Raw genomic sequence first — 13315 nt, 5'->3', positions numbered from 1 at the left:
CCTTGTTATTGCTGTAAGTTATGGCAGGAACGACAAAAACTCAGTTATTCAAGGCCCATTCCCATTTAGGGTTCTATCATTTTATTAAACGGTTGTCCTTTGAATTTCAAACCACAGGACGAAGGAAGAATGAATGAGTGGCTCACTGACTCAAAGGTGATATTGTAAAGTAGAGAGCGTGTTTACTTAAAATGTGCTGATAACAGCTGCATCAGAGGAATCTGAGCAAGGACCAAAGGGGACCAGCGTCTGCATGTATTGGTCTGACAATGTAGCAACCAGCAGGATGTGGAGAGAGGGGAACTAAGTTGACGGTAAAGTCATTAACAGAAGGCCGTTCAGTCAGAGAGTGTGATTTAAAGACCTTAGGAAGGTGTAGAAATGAGCTCATAGGCTCTCAGTAAATCCTCTTGCTCTCCGCTGGGCTCACAGTGTAACACAGACACAAGCCTGTTTTCTTTTTCTCCGTGTACTGATTCAAAATAGCACACAAATTACGTGCTGCCACAAACTACCTCCACACACACGCACACCTACCCTCCACCCCCTCCTAATGATGGTCCCATCCTCCTTCACTGTCAAATTTCACCTTGAGATGCTAACAGGCAACTGCAAGTCCTTGTAAGACTTCATAAATGATGTACAACTTCTGTGTTTTGTGTTCTAATGATTCAGTAAAATTCAAATTTTAGCAATCAATTGAACCTCAGCATTTTGTTTCATTACCATCTTGAATAGATTATTTTCTTCGCCTCACTGAAGCTGCAGCCTGCATACACAGAGGGAAATACTCACATCCAAACATTTTATGGCTGAAACATTAGAGTAAATGGAAAAGTCTAGATAGTCCCACGCATCACATTTCCCTGTATTCATCCTATAGCATCATAGAGAAAATAAAAGTTCTGTGGGTGCACAGCATGGATTTGGCATAATGATTCCCTGAGATCTGTTAGGTCTGAAGAGTTGAGTATTTCCATCCCACAGCAGCTAAGCTCAAGAGGGCTAAGAATTATTACCCTGCAGGATGCTCGCAAAACAATTCCAGCTCATGATTTCGGATCAACGAGCAATATTAACCTTCAAGCTGATAATAACTATCAAATGAGGTTTCATGGAAACTGGAAGATACGGTTGGGGTTTAAGAAGGCCTTGCAGTTGAGAAAATACTGAGTTAAAAGCAGATGTTCAAACAAATTCCCTAATTATTAATACATTTACATGCAAATGGGTTTATCAGACGTTTATCAGACATTTGTAAAACATCACATAAAAGACAAATAAGCAGTATTTCACATGTGATAAATTCACATAAACATATGTTTTGGACATTTCTCATGTGAAATATATTTTACATGAGAATTGTAACATGTTATTGCTGTCCTGCGAAAACCACCTCCAAAACTTTCTATGAGTTACGAAAAACGCCTTTGTTTTCAGCTTTTTGACAATGCTTATTTTAGCTAGGGTGTGAAATTATTTATTTATAGCTTAAACCCACAATAACTGACTTTTTATTCACTCTCCTGTTATCTTAGACTCCACCAACTCCTGAGGAACATATCTGTCTCTTTAGATGCTAACTGATCCACTTTATTCAACAGCTAGTCGTTAACTGTGTCTGTTCGCCGTTTGATGATGGGTAGGTGCCCGAAATTCAGTATTTATATTTTAGCTTTTGGCAGTAGCTGCCGGACGCTATAACAGTCGTGAGTGCGAACCAATACAGTCAAAGAGCCTAAAACACTTTTCATAGTTTCCCCATGCTACAGATAGCCATTGTCTTACACTACTGGTACTTGTTTTCTAACTGACCTGAACTGTCTTTAAATTCAAAATGTGGTATTTGATTGTGTGTCAAGCAGCAAAATAAGTGAGCATTAATGTGTTTTTATGAGTAGTTGTGCCCTTTGTAAGTCGACCCCACAGGCTCCTCTGAGATGACAGAGAGCCATTCATCCCTCTCTGAGTGGAAAGTCACTTTTGTGGCTTTCCAGACTTTCAAAAACCACAGCCTTGTCAAAAGAAGCCAATTATGATTACAGCCTCCTCTCATTTGTTCACTTGTAATTAAGTTAGTTATGTAAAGGGTTTGCTGGACTCGCCAATGGGTTTTCTGTGGTGAGCTGCAAGTGGGGCCTAGAATTACATCCAGTGGTGCTTTAGGAAAAAAATATTGAATTTTCTGAATTTGTGTAATTTCCTGGTTTCTATTGTGGCTGGTTCAAACTATAAAACATACAAAACAAGACAAACTACACAGCACATCACAACTTGTTTTTGAAATACGTTATGTCCATGACGTGTCCAGTAAGTAAATCCAGCCGTGATCTTTCTAAAGGCTAAGCACAGAAACATTGTTGGATCTTTTATATCAGGACCGAGGAATAAGGACCAAGCTCACTTTATTCGCTGAGGGAGGAGTTCTTGAGTTCTGAGTCTTCCTTAACCAGTTGTTCTCATCAAGATTGAAAAAAAACACATAGGATGCATATCCAAAATATTACAGTTAAATAGGATTTAGTTTGCAATGGTTGCTACACAACACAAAAATACCTTTGTTAGACAAATTATTCTTATGTTGCTCTCAATCCCCAAGTAAGTAAAGATCATGTTTCATGCAAACTTGGGACAGGACAGACAGCTACATGCTGTATATAAACATGCTAAACTACAGGTCGTGATAATCGTAGGATGCAGAGAATGGATGCAGAGCATTGTGGAGCATTTTGTTTCAAATATGACATCAGCCTGCCATTGCTTTATTGTTATTACACAGCTACATCAGAAGCTAATAGCAACATAATTATGTATTTGTTCCTCTCAAAGGACAGAGAAGTTGAAAAATATTGTATTTTCTGTGTTTGGTTTGGTTTTGGAGTCCATCGACAGAACTCAGGCGAGGGCTTTTTCCGTGACCGTAATTTGCTGTAATTATCATGTGACCTCTCCAAGCAGCCAGAGTAAATGAGCACCTGTCAATGGACATAAACTTTGGTTTTGCTGATCCTCTGTACAGGAGGGGACGACAGTATGTGTCACAAGAGGACTCCTTAACGAAAAACTAATAAATTGATTAAAAATCTGCTAAATATGGATGAGATACTCATGTGTGCTTATTTTAATCATTCTTCTCTTGAAGTTGGATGTTCAAATTTAAGAAGAGTTAATCACGTGACAGGGACAGGATGGACAGCAGAGTGCAGCAAAAGGATGAGTGGTCTGTGTCACTGAGTGGGCAAGGATGATCTTCTCTTTGTCAAACTCCTAAATCACGCGCCACATCGGAGCAAGGTTGATCAACACCTGCTTTCAATTAAGTGACTTTCTCATCAAGCTCTGGTCGGAAACAGGAAAAAAAAGGCCTCACGCCTCGTCACGTCGAAGATGTTCCTGAATTAGAAAGCTATTAAATCAGAGGAGCAGACGCACGCCGTTGCAAGGCGCGTCGTTTATCTTCATTTGAGTGGGCCCTCCATGATCATCTCCACAGGGGCGGCTAATTGAAAAAGGGCTTCAGAAATGCGATTGTTAGCAGCGATAATAATTTATTACTCTCAGCTTGTGGAGTCCTGGGAGTCATTTGTATTCATTAGTGTAAATTCAAATTATGTTTGTGATTAAATCGTGACTTTGACAGGCAGAGGGGCCTCAGACGGGGACAGGCAATGATGAGACCTTTGCTCCGGGTCACTGCCTCCCTCATTCACCAGTACGCCGTGGAGAAGCCTTCTTTGCCTCGGCACCATCAATCTGTGTCTGATTCAAGTTGAGACGTTAGCCTTGATGGCCTCTAGTTAGGCGTGTGTGCAATGCTCTGAGCACACTCAGTCAGCAAATGAACCTACCTTCTGAAAGACAACACCAATCAGACGCAGATGAGACACGGGGCTTACCCAGCAAAAAGTCATTCTTCTCTTTTCTCTTTTATTTAGCCAGTAGTGCAGGTTATCATTTGTCTGACTAATATTGACCAAGCTTTTCTCTAAATGTCAGGCAGTGATTTCTTTGACATCCAAGAGATGGCAGTTAAGTAGGTCAGTGTCATTGTGATGAACATCAACCATGGCGGGTCAGTGACTGGGCTGCTCCTCCACTTGTCCGCCTGTCACAAACCACTGAGCCAGAGGAGGCAAGGAGCTGAGTGCTCCTTTATTGAAGGCCAGTAAATTACTTCAATACAGGCTGTCACCACGTAAAGTGAGGAACTTTATCAGATGTACACTGCCAGAGGTCATATTTTATTGACCTGACAGGTTGCTGGCGGGGGCCTGCTGGAAAGGGTGACAAGGCTGGAGCAAAGGCTGATGGTTAAGGGCTGTTTGTGTTGGTTATGAAAATGTCAAACACGGTGGTTTGGAAGAAAGAACAGCTTCGATTTTTCAATGCTTTTTTTCTCTCTCTGCCTTTTCATGAACTCAAGCCACATGCAAATGTTCTGTGTTAGTTAAGTGCACATCTGCAGAAGTGATATTTAAACACAGAATGAATCTTTGCATTGAACATGGCTATAAATAATGCACTATATTTACTGTCCAACGTTGTATTTAGAATACAAATCCAGACTGAAGAATGAATGCATTATGTAGTGTCCTAAAAAAGTCCAAGTCTATCTCATGCACACTACTCAATCCCAAAATGTGTTGCATCTCAGATGAATGTTGGTGATGATCCACAAACTCCCAATTCAATGCCCCCTGCCGAGTAAACTATTGAGGGTGTATTATATATGGAGAAGTGAATGAGTAAATCAGGGATATTTCTTATTTCTTGATACACCTGTTTATACACTAGCAATGCTACTTTATATGCCTCATATAATGGCTGTGTGATTATTTTTGAGTCGGTGGGGATACCAGTAGATGGAGCTAAGAATCCTCACCTGTCATTACATTGCGACACCTTTTCTGTGACTCCCCTGAGATTTTTGTTGGAGATTGAAAAATAGATACTTCATCGCAAACAAATAGCAGTATTCATCATCGAATATTTGAGAATGACCCCTTTCAATGACCCCTTAAAAAGCTGTGTCAGGAGCATCACATCAGCCTGTACACAACAACTCACTATGATTCATTACTACTCTGGGACACGCTCGGGCCGACATCGGGCCTACGGAAAGGCATCCATGCCCCCTAAAGCTCTGCATCATGAAAACAGATTTCTCTTCTCAATTACGCATGAATCACCCACTCTAAAACGTCAAACATTTCTATGCAAACATGGGAAACACGCAAAAAAAACTCACACACACACACACACACACACACACACACACACTTAAACAACTATATACCAGTGGAAAATCCCAGAGTTTCCTTCTGACCCTGGTCCACACTTGACACAGGGACAGGAGCACCAGCTTACATCAATGGAGCTTTTCTCTTAGGTGAAGGGAAACCTCATACACACACATACACTCAGCGTGCACGGACACACACTCGCAGGGCAACCCCCTTACATACTCCCACGCTCCAGCCATCTGTAAATGTCAGACTGTGGGAGAGAGCGTTTATCTTGGAGCAGTGTGGTATTTTTACACCTTTCTTTACTGCCCGTCTCACACTTACACACACAAACACACACACACACACACGTGCACACACACACATTGAGGGCTTTGTACACTGCCCACCAGTGAAGGGCAAACTTTGGCCTTGCTGCCACATCAAAACACTTGAACATCGATGCTCTGAGTCATCTGTTCATGTTTAAGTGCAGAGATCAGAGCCAGTGTCCATAATGATGGGTAACACGACTTGAACCTCTTGAAGGTGAGAAAGAGTTTCACGTCTCAAGGTTTATGATTCTTCTTATTTGGAGACTGCTATTTGAATTCATATCATTAAGAATTGATGTGCTTTATAGGTTTTGTTTTCCACTTAAGGCTGTTATTGTAAACTGTTGATCCACCCTCACTTTTTTGTGTTTGTCATCCGTAATCTGTGTTTGTACAGCTTTTCTCTGCCTTTAACATAAGTGCCTCTTTGACTTCCTCTGTGTTATACAAATACCTTGTCTGGATGCACTCAGTGTATTTTGTGAACAGATGGCATTTCCCCCAAAGAAAGGTAGTGTTTTCCTTGTCTGAAATAGTGATGTCAGCTGAGTTAGCCTCCAAACATACATACATGTATAAGCTGAGAAAGGCTGATCGAATGTAACGTTCATGCTCTTTTATCCCAGCACGGCGCAAAACGTACAATGTACTGTAAGTATACTGTATACTGTAATAAAACCGCAAAGATAGCGGCACACAACCAAATATGTAATCATACAACTATCACGATGCCATGAAGGCTCACAAGTCATTAACATGGGAATCTTTCCCATCTCTCCCATCCTTTTCTACCATTAAATTTACTTTAATAGAAGAAGAGGCTTTGATTCTATCTCTCCCTCTACTGAGGCCGCATGGTGATGTTGTGATATGATGTCAAGTTACAAGTCTGTGTGTAAATGGTGTATATGTGTGAGTGTGAGTGTGTGTGTTATATATATATATATATATATATATATATATATATATATATATATTAATATATACACTGTATATTGAAATTTTATTAATTAAGTACATTTTGAATACTATGTGGGAAGAAAAACACTCACCGTATCCACACCAGAAGTAATATTTCAGTGGTGTGTTTTGAGCACTACTGAGGTGTCCATCAGTTTACTCTACAGTGGCTCCAGCCTCTGTAGCCGTCCTATAAGCAGCACAGGGGACAAATAGGAGACAAACAGCTATGAGACAAACTGAGTCTTTACCAGGCTGAGGAGTATGGAGGAAGCAAATTACCTAGTTTTTGGTGATTGATTTTTTTTTTTACATCAATGTTAGGGAAATATGATCATGACATGAATGTGGAAATTTGAAGATACACCATCACAGTAATCCTCGTGGCAGCACATGAAATTAAACAAGCTGGCCTACAATCAGACGAGAAAACCAACAACGTCTAGCTACTGATTTGGATGCAAAGTAGCATGTTCATTTTGCATGTTCCATTGCACTGGCAGCTGTTGTTTGTTTCTTTCCTCAAAATGTCTGTGTGCGCTGTAGGAATGGCGGTGGCTGGTTGTGATAGTGGTGACGGGGGCCACGACAATGCCTGTCTCCCTCCCTGCTGTTCCACCCAGGAGCCTAAACTACTAATGGCCCCCTAATGTATAAATACCATTCTGCAGGCATTAGTCACACTTTCTCTCTTTTTCTGACACACACATAAACATGTATGCACACACACACACACACTCGGAGAGGCAGGTCTATAAGGCATTAGTCACAGTGGCAGCCCTGCCGACGGTTGGATTGCAGATGAGGGCCAAGGCCAGGGGCTGAGGGTCTAAATTCTCTTGCACAAACAATGCATGTCAAAGAGGCCCATCAGAGGCATTCTTTAAGGACGGGAAGATGTTGTTTAGAGCACAAAGAGAGGGCAGCGGGCCGTGCCAGAGACTGGTGAGGATAGAGATGTGTATATCTAAGGGCAGGCTGCTATTGTAATGTGGCTGCGTTTTCTATGAGTTTGTATCATGGCTGTGTGTGCATGCATGTTGAGTAAATGTCCAGTGGGATGTGTGAATAGGGCAGTGCTGACAGCTTTGCATGTAGAATGGAATTGGAAAACATGTTGACTTTGAAGCTACGTGTAGATGCAAATCTGTGCAGGAAAGCGGCATTTTTCTTTTTATTTCCAATGTTGCAAAGTGAGACCACAAGCAGGGGAAGACAAAAGCTTCTCCAATACCCGGGGATTTGTTGACAGCTAAATATCTTCATTCTCACATGAGGCATTAGGGATGCAAATTGTCATTTAGGTGCATGTGTGCAAGAACAATGGAGATCATTAATTCTTATTTAAAGCATCATTGATCAGAGTTGTATAAAGACTGTATGAACGGCCATTAATCATTGTGCACTGAGTAAAAATCTTGTGTACAAAAATGTGTTTTATGCTTTTTTCGTGTGTGTGTGTGTGTTTGGGAGGCTGTGAGTGGGTGCATGAGTGTGACCTTACCCTAACTTTCTGACATTTTCCCACACACATCAAGGATGCTATGAGCTGACAGCCAAAAACACTTTAATAAATTAATTATCCACCACATACTTGATCAAACAAATTTCTTTAATGCACGGATTTCTGATTGTTAAAAGGCTCGCTGGGAGGCTATAAAAATCCATTTTTGCGAGAAACTTTAAATTAGACGCCAAATTCCTGTACATCTGTATATGTGCAGGAGCTTCTGTCATATTTGCAAAGACAGGCATGTACTGTTAACAAATCCTTTGATCCCAACAATCCCAGGAAATTCTCACTTTTGCTTAAACTAACAGATGGTCCTGGGTCAGAACTCCGTCATGCTGCTGCTAAAGTACAATCCCATATTTCAGTCTATTTAACAATTATTGAACCTCACAGCATGGGACATGGAGATCTTTACTGGAGAGCATCAATCAGACCCCTGAAATCAACCGTGGCCATGCAACTGTTACTGAGCCGTGACCACTCAGCGCCGGTAACCTTATAACAGGGGCTGTAAAACATATAAGGAGGCTTTTATTCGCTTTTTTTTCTAGTTTCCCAGTATTCTCCTATCACATTGCTTTAACCAACCTATTTTAGAGTGCAAACAATTCAATAGTCTGGTTTACGTAGACACTTTCCTGGTCCATGTTGAGCCAAAATCCAATTACGAGCCAAGAAGAAATTGAGAGCATGAGAGAACATTAATACCTTGTTTGCATCAAAAAGGTTGTGCATGGTTTGGCGCGTTTGTATTCGTGTAGGCTGTTATATGACTAAGCAAGAATGTGTGTGTCTGTGTGTGTGTATTAAAATAACAGCATTTCTCTTAAGTGGCTGGAAACTCTAACAAGCTCGCTGAGTTTGGAGGGGGATTCCATGAGAAAACACCTCACCAGGGCTTTCCTCAACATGCTTTTCCTGCAACCGCGCAGGCACCCACGCTCGTACACGCTAATGGACAGTGACATGCATACATGCAGAGAGAGTGAGGCATGCTAATTTCTGCTTCTCTTGGACAAAGCCGCGCAGGAAGTCGGCAGGTTGTTTGGATTCATTGGTGTCATTGAGACATCAAATAGCTTGAGCGTAGGAGTGTGGCTGCACGGAGCTTCAATGTGACTCCGAGTGAGAGTTCAACTGACATATTCTCTCAGCTCCTATTGTAGCTTTTCCAAGTACAGTGGTGAATCAGTGTCTGTACTTCATTAACGTCTCCCTGTCTCACCATATTTAATCCCTGCTCCCTCTCATTAGATCCATATTTTACTACTCATTTCATTATTGTTGTTCAGACTGTGGCTTCCAGCTGATGTGGTTGTAATGTTTTATACCGTTGCAGATTTGCTGGGCAAAGGGGAGCCGTGCTGCTGAACACCGTGAGGCACATTTTCCACTGATTTAGATGTTTCTGCTGTTTACCAGGTAAAGACCCCAGAGAGAACACAGGCTGGAAACTTAAACACGGAGTCCCGTTTAACGAGTGAGGGGAAAAAAAGCCTTTGCAGTTTGATTTCACATCACAGCAAGAGTTGGCTTTAAAGAGTGTATGGAAACCACCAGAAGTGGAACACAACGGCTTCTGACCCTGCAGGGTAGGAGACAGCGAGGATATTGGTGATTTTCATTGCGAACGTGAGATTTTAGATAAACAGAAAGATTGGCATCTGCTACTCATAACAGACAATTTATGTGCAACATCTCAGCACTAAGACTTTCCATAATTTCTCACATCCAGAAAGCATCCCGGCTGATCTCGGGCGGCGGGGTGAACTGTGTCATGGAATATCATGGATTGTTTGGCAGTTGATTTCATGTGCAAGTACAGACAAAAGCAACATTTTTCTCAGATTTGGATGCATGCAAGAAATAGGTTCTGTCTCATCAAGGATTGGATGAATATAGCCCTCAGAGGGATTTAACACCTTTGTACTCAATCTTCCAGTAACTGATATTGGATATCTTTAAAGAAAAGATTTTCGTGCCAAGAATTTCACCAAATTACAGCTGTTTTCCTTCATATTTCGTTTTTTTGCAGCATGGAAAAAGCTACAATATCAACATTTACAACATGGAGCCAGTGAAACTCTGAAAGGACAGTTAACAGATAATCAAAAATATATGTCTTTCCTCTTACCTGTGATGCTATTTGTCAATCTAGATTGTAAGTTGCTTAGTTTTGGAGATATTAATCGTATAAATATCTGTTGAGTTTTTCAAATGTATTTTTTGGCACTTTGAGCACCACAAGGTGAGTGCCATATAGTTCCATTATATTCGAGAGAAAGCAGAAATATCGATGGCTGATATCTCCAAAACTCTGCAACTCTCACCAAAACAATTGAAAAATATCACAGGTAAGAAGGAAAATATGTAATTTTGATTTTGGGGTCTAGCCCTTTAAAGCTGCGCCAATAAATTGTTTAAGTATTAAAAAAGGTACTTTGGGTAATGTGAAAGGGATCACTCGTAGAACCGAGCCCTCAGAGAATCATCTGACTACAGTTCGTATCAGCTTTATGGAGCATTTGGCATCTTTTAGTTAATTGTTTTGGTTCTACGGCCAATCTAACACTGTTTAGGTTCATTGTCAGCACCATTCCCATCAGTCTTGTTTTTAGCCGGAGCAAGCAGCTCTTTTCAGCGAAATAAATCTTTTATAAACCCACTGTATGCTACCTGCCCAGCACCAAATAGTAGACAAAGTTAGAAACTAACTGGTTGCAAATTAATAGGCACGTGTTTGCTAACACGTTAGCCATATCAACTTTATAAGGTGAATGTTGTGTTTCAGGCTTATTGTGCTGCCCCCAAGCTGCCAAAATATAAATTAAAGCAAGTTTAAAGAAGTTCAAATATTGACAGTTGTTGCCTCTGGGCTCCCTGGGGGGAAACATGAAACAGGGCTTTTATAGGCAGCATCTGGTTTCCTATGTTCATATATGTTCTAGTTTGGTTTTGAGTCAGATAAAGGCAGGTGTCATTCTAGGTGTTACAGACTGCAATGGTTGTTCAGTAAAATCCTTTTCTCAACATCCATTTTTTATTAAATGGTCAATATTGGCTCTGTATGAATGATAGGTCGAAACTTAGCTTAATTTGCTCATGATTTTGAAAAGAAAGAATAAGTGGTGACAGGCAAGACACACCTGTTGGATGTTGCCACATCCACATCTGACAGCTATCCAAGTCCAAATCTCCACTCCATTACACTATTACACTGTTACCATGATAACCACGATACCACCAACGACGACAGCCTCATCAATCTTCTGCCGTCTTTCAACAAACACACACACACACACACACACACACACACACACACACACACACACACACACACTCAAGGCAACTGCCGGGCCTTTCTCTGCTGCACTCAGGCCTCTTCCTGCGGGGAGTTTATTATTCTATCTCTGACATGTTATGTGCTCTTTTATCTTTGAATAATTCATGAAGCCATTTTTTAAAATACCGTTGTACATTTGGCACCAACACTTAGTTTATTTGGCTTTACTTTTAGATGTCAAGGTGCTCCACACGTTAAGTAGAAGTCTGTCAAACCTCAAACCCCTGCTCTCTTTGTCTCCCTCCCTTCTCAATCATGACACACACACAGTTTACAGGACTCTCTCAGGCCCCATTTCTGCAGCAGCCAGTTCCTTCACACTTATAACTCTTATGTCTTACAGTAGGTTCCTACCTCTGAGAGTCTGAGCCTGTGACTGGGATCTTTCCTTCTCTTGTGTATTGTAATGGTGGCGGGGCAATAATGTAAAGTGTTTGCGGCGGGCCGGGTCACTGGCTGCTGTTTTGAGGCCTCTGTGTTCCCTCAGGCCTCTCCTTTCCCAGCTCCTCTCCCCTGAAGCACTGTGGGTGTGTTTAGAGCATGCCCAGCAGGCCGCCCTCAATCACAAAGCCCTCTTCTTCCACAGTCCGAGGCTACCAGCTGGTGAGAGTGTCCAGTGTAAGCGCGTGTTTGAGAGAAACAGAATAAAAAAAAATACTTAATTTACTCCTCCCTGTGCCGCAAACCTAACCAGAGAGGAGGAGAATGAAAGAAACAGAGTTGGAGGGAGATGTGTAGGACTTGGATCTCGAGGTGGAATAAATCAACAAGCTGGACTCATTAGACCGAGCACTGCAGGATTTTTATCTCCCCAGCAGGCAGGCGAGGCTGATAAAGCACCGCCACTCAGTAGCAGCTCCAGTAAAGAAAAAAAGAACATAAAACACAAAGAAAGAATAACGTACTGGCTTTGGGGTTTCAGGAATCCAAATTAACTGCGGGTCATGTCATGTGAGAGCCTTGCATGCGGTAAAGCTGGAAAATGGAACGGCCGACCTACATCACCTCTCCGGAGCAGTGGGCAGATCAACCATTCCCATGGGAACTCACAGGGTCCCGATGACCCGCCCACCATGAAAGCCTTTATCAACAGATGCGAGTTCTCAAGCAGGAGAGCAGAATTGAAATAAAAGATGTAAGACAGTGAAAATGAAGGACACCGTTTCTTGTTTTCTTCAGGCCAAATTGAAATTCTGCTCACCCTCTGGACGTGGCTCAGCTGTATTCTGTAAAGGAGACAGTGACAAATGGTCGATGAGCATCACCCTCCGATCCAATCCAAGTCCTCAAACAGCACCAGTGGCCCCCAAGAGTGATGCATCTGTCAGCTGTCATCTTCCTTAAAGTCTCACAGTCCACTTCCTTCCTCCCAGGCATTGTGCAGCAGCCAGGTTTCAGAAGAAAGACAGTTTTTGGTGCTCATCACACATGATTATTCACAATCGTGCTGGAATGCTGCTGAGGCTGAGAGCTGCTTGAGATTTGGCTGTGGCCAAACTGACAGCAAAAGACACATTTACTGATGCTACAATGTCCAAAAACAATAAGACAAAATTATTTCGGGGCCGTCAAAACAGCTGGTCATCTGCCATTTGGGTTTAAAAAGTGATCCGCAGCCTTCTCTCCACACAGTCGCCTTTATGATTAACATGTAGATGGGATTCTGCATTTGGTGTTTAGGGTAATGAAGAATTTAAATTATTTTCACAGCTTTGAGCATGTGGTTGTTTTAAATCAGTTTAAAGTGTTGGTTTGCTAAAATTAGAAAACTACTCTTAGTGGTATCTAATGCAGGGTTTATATGCTTTGGCTTTCAGATATCTGCGAGACATCTGCCTCTAAGACAGTGTGAGGGAGCTGTATGGGATTTAATTTGTCTTTCCACAACAGAGTCTTAGTCTCAGGTTTATGGTAAGTTTAAATCACTGCAACAACAGAT

This window comes from Melanostigma gelatinosum (assembly GCF_949748355.1).
Source record: "Melanostigma gelatinosum genome assembly, chromosome: 12".
Lineage (NCBI taxonomy): Eukaryota > Metazoa > Chordata > Actinopteri > Perciformes > Zoarcidae > Melanostigma > Melanostigma gelatinosum.
The sequence above is the reverse complement of the archived record's forward strand: the minus strand, read 5'-3'. Positions refer to the sequence as shown.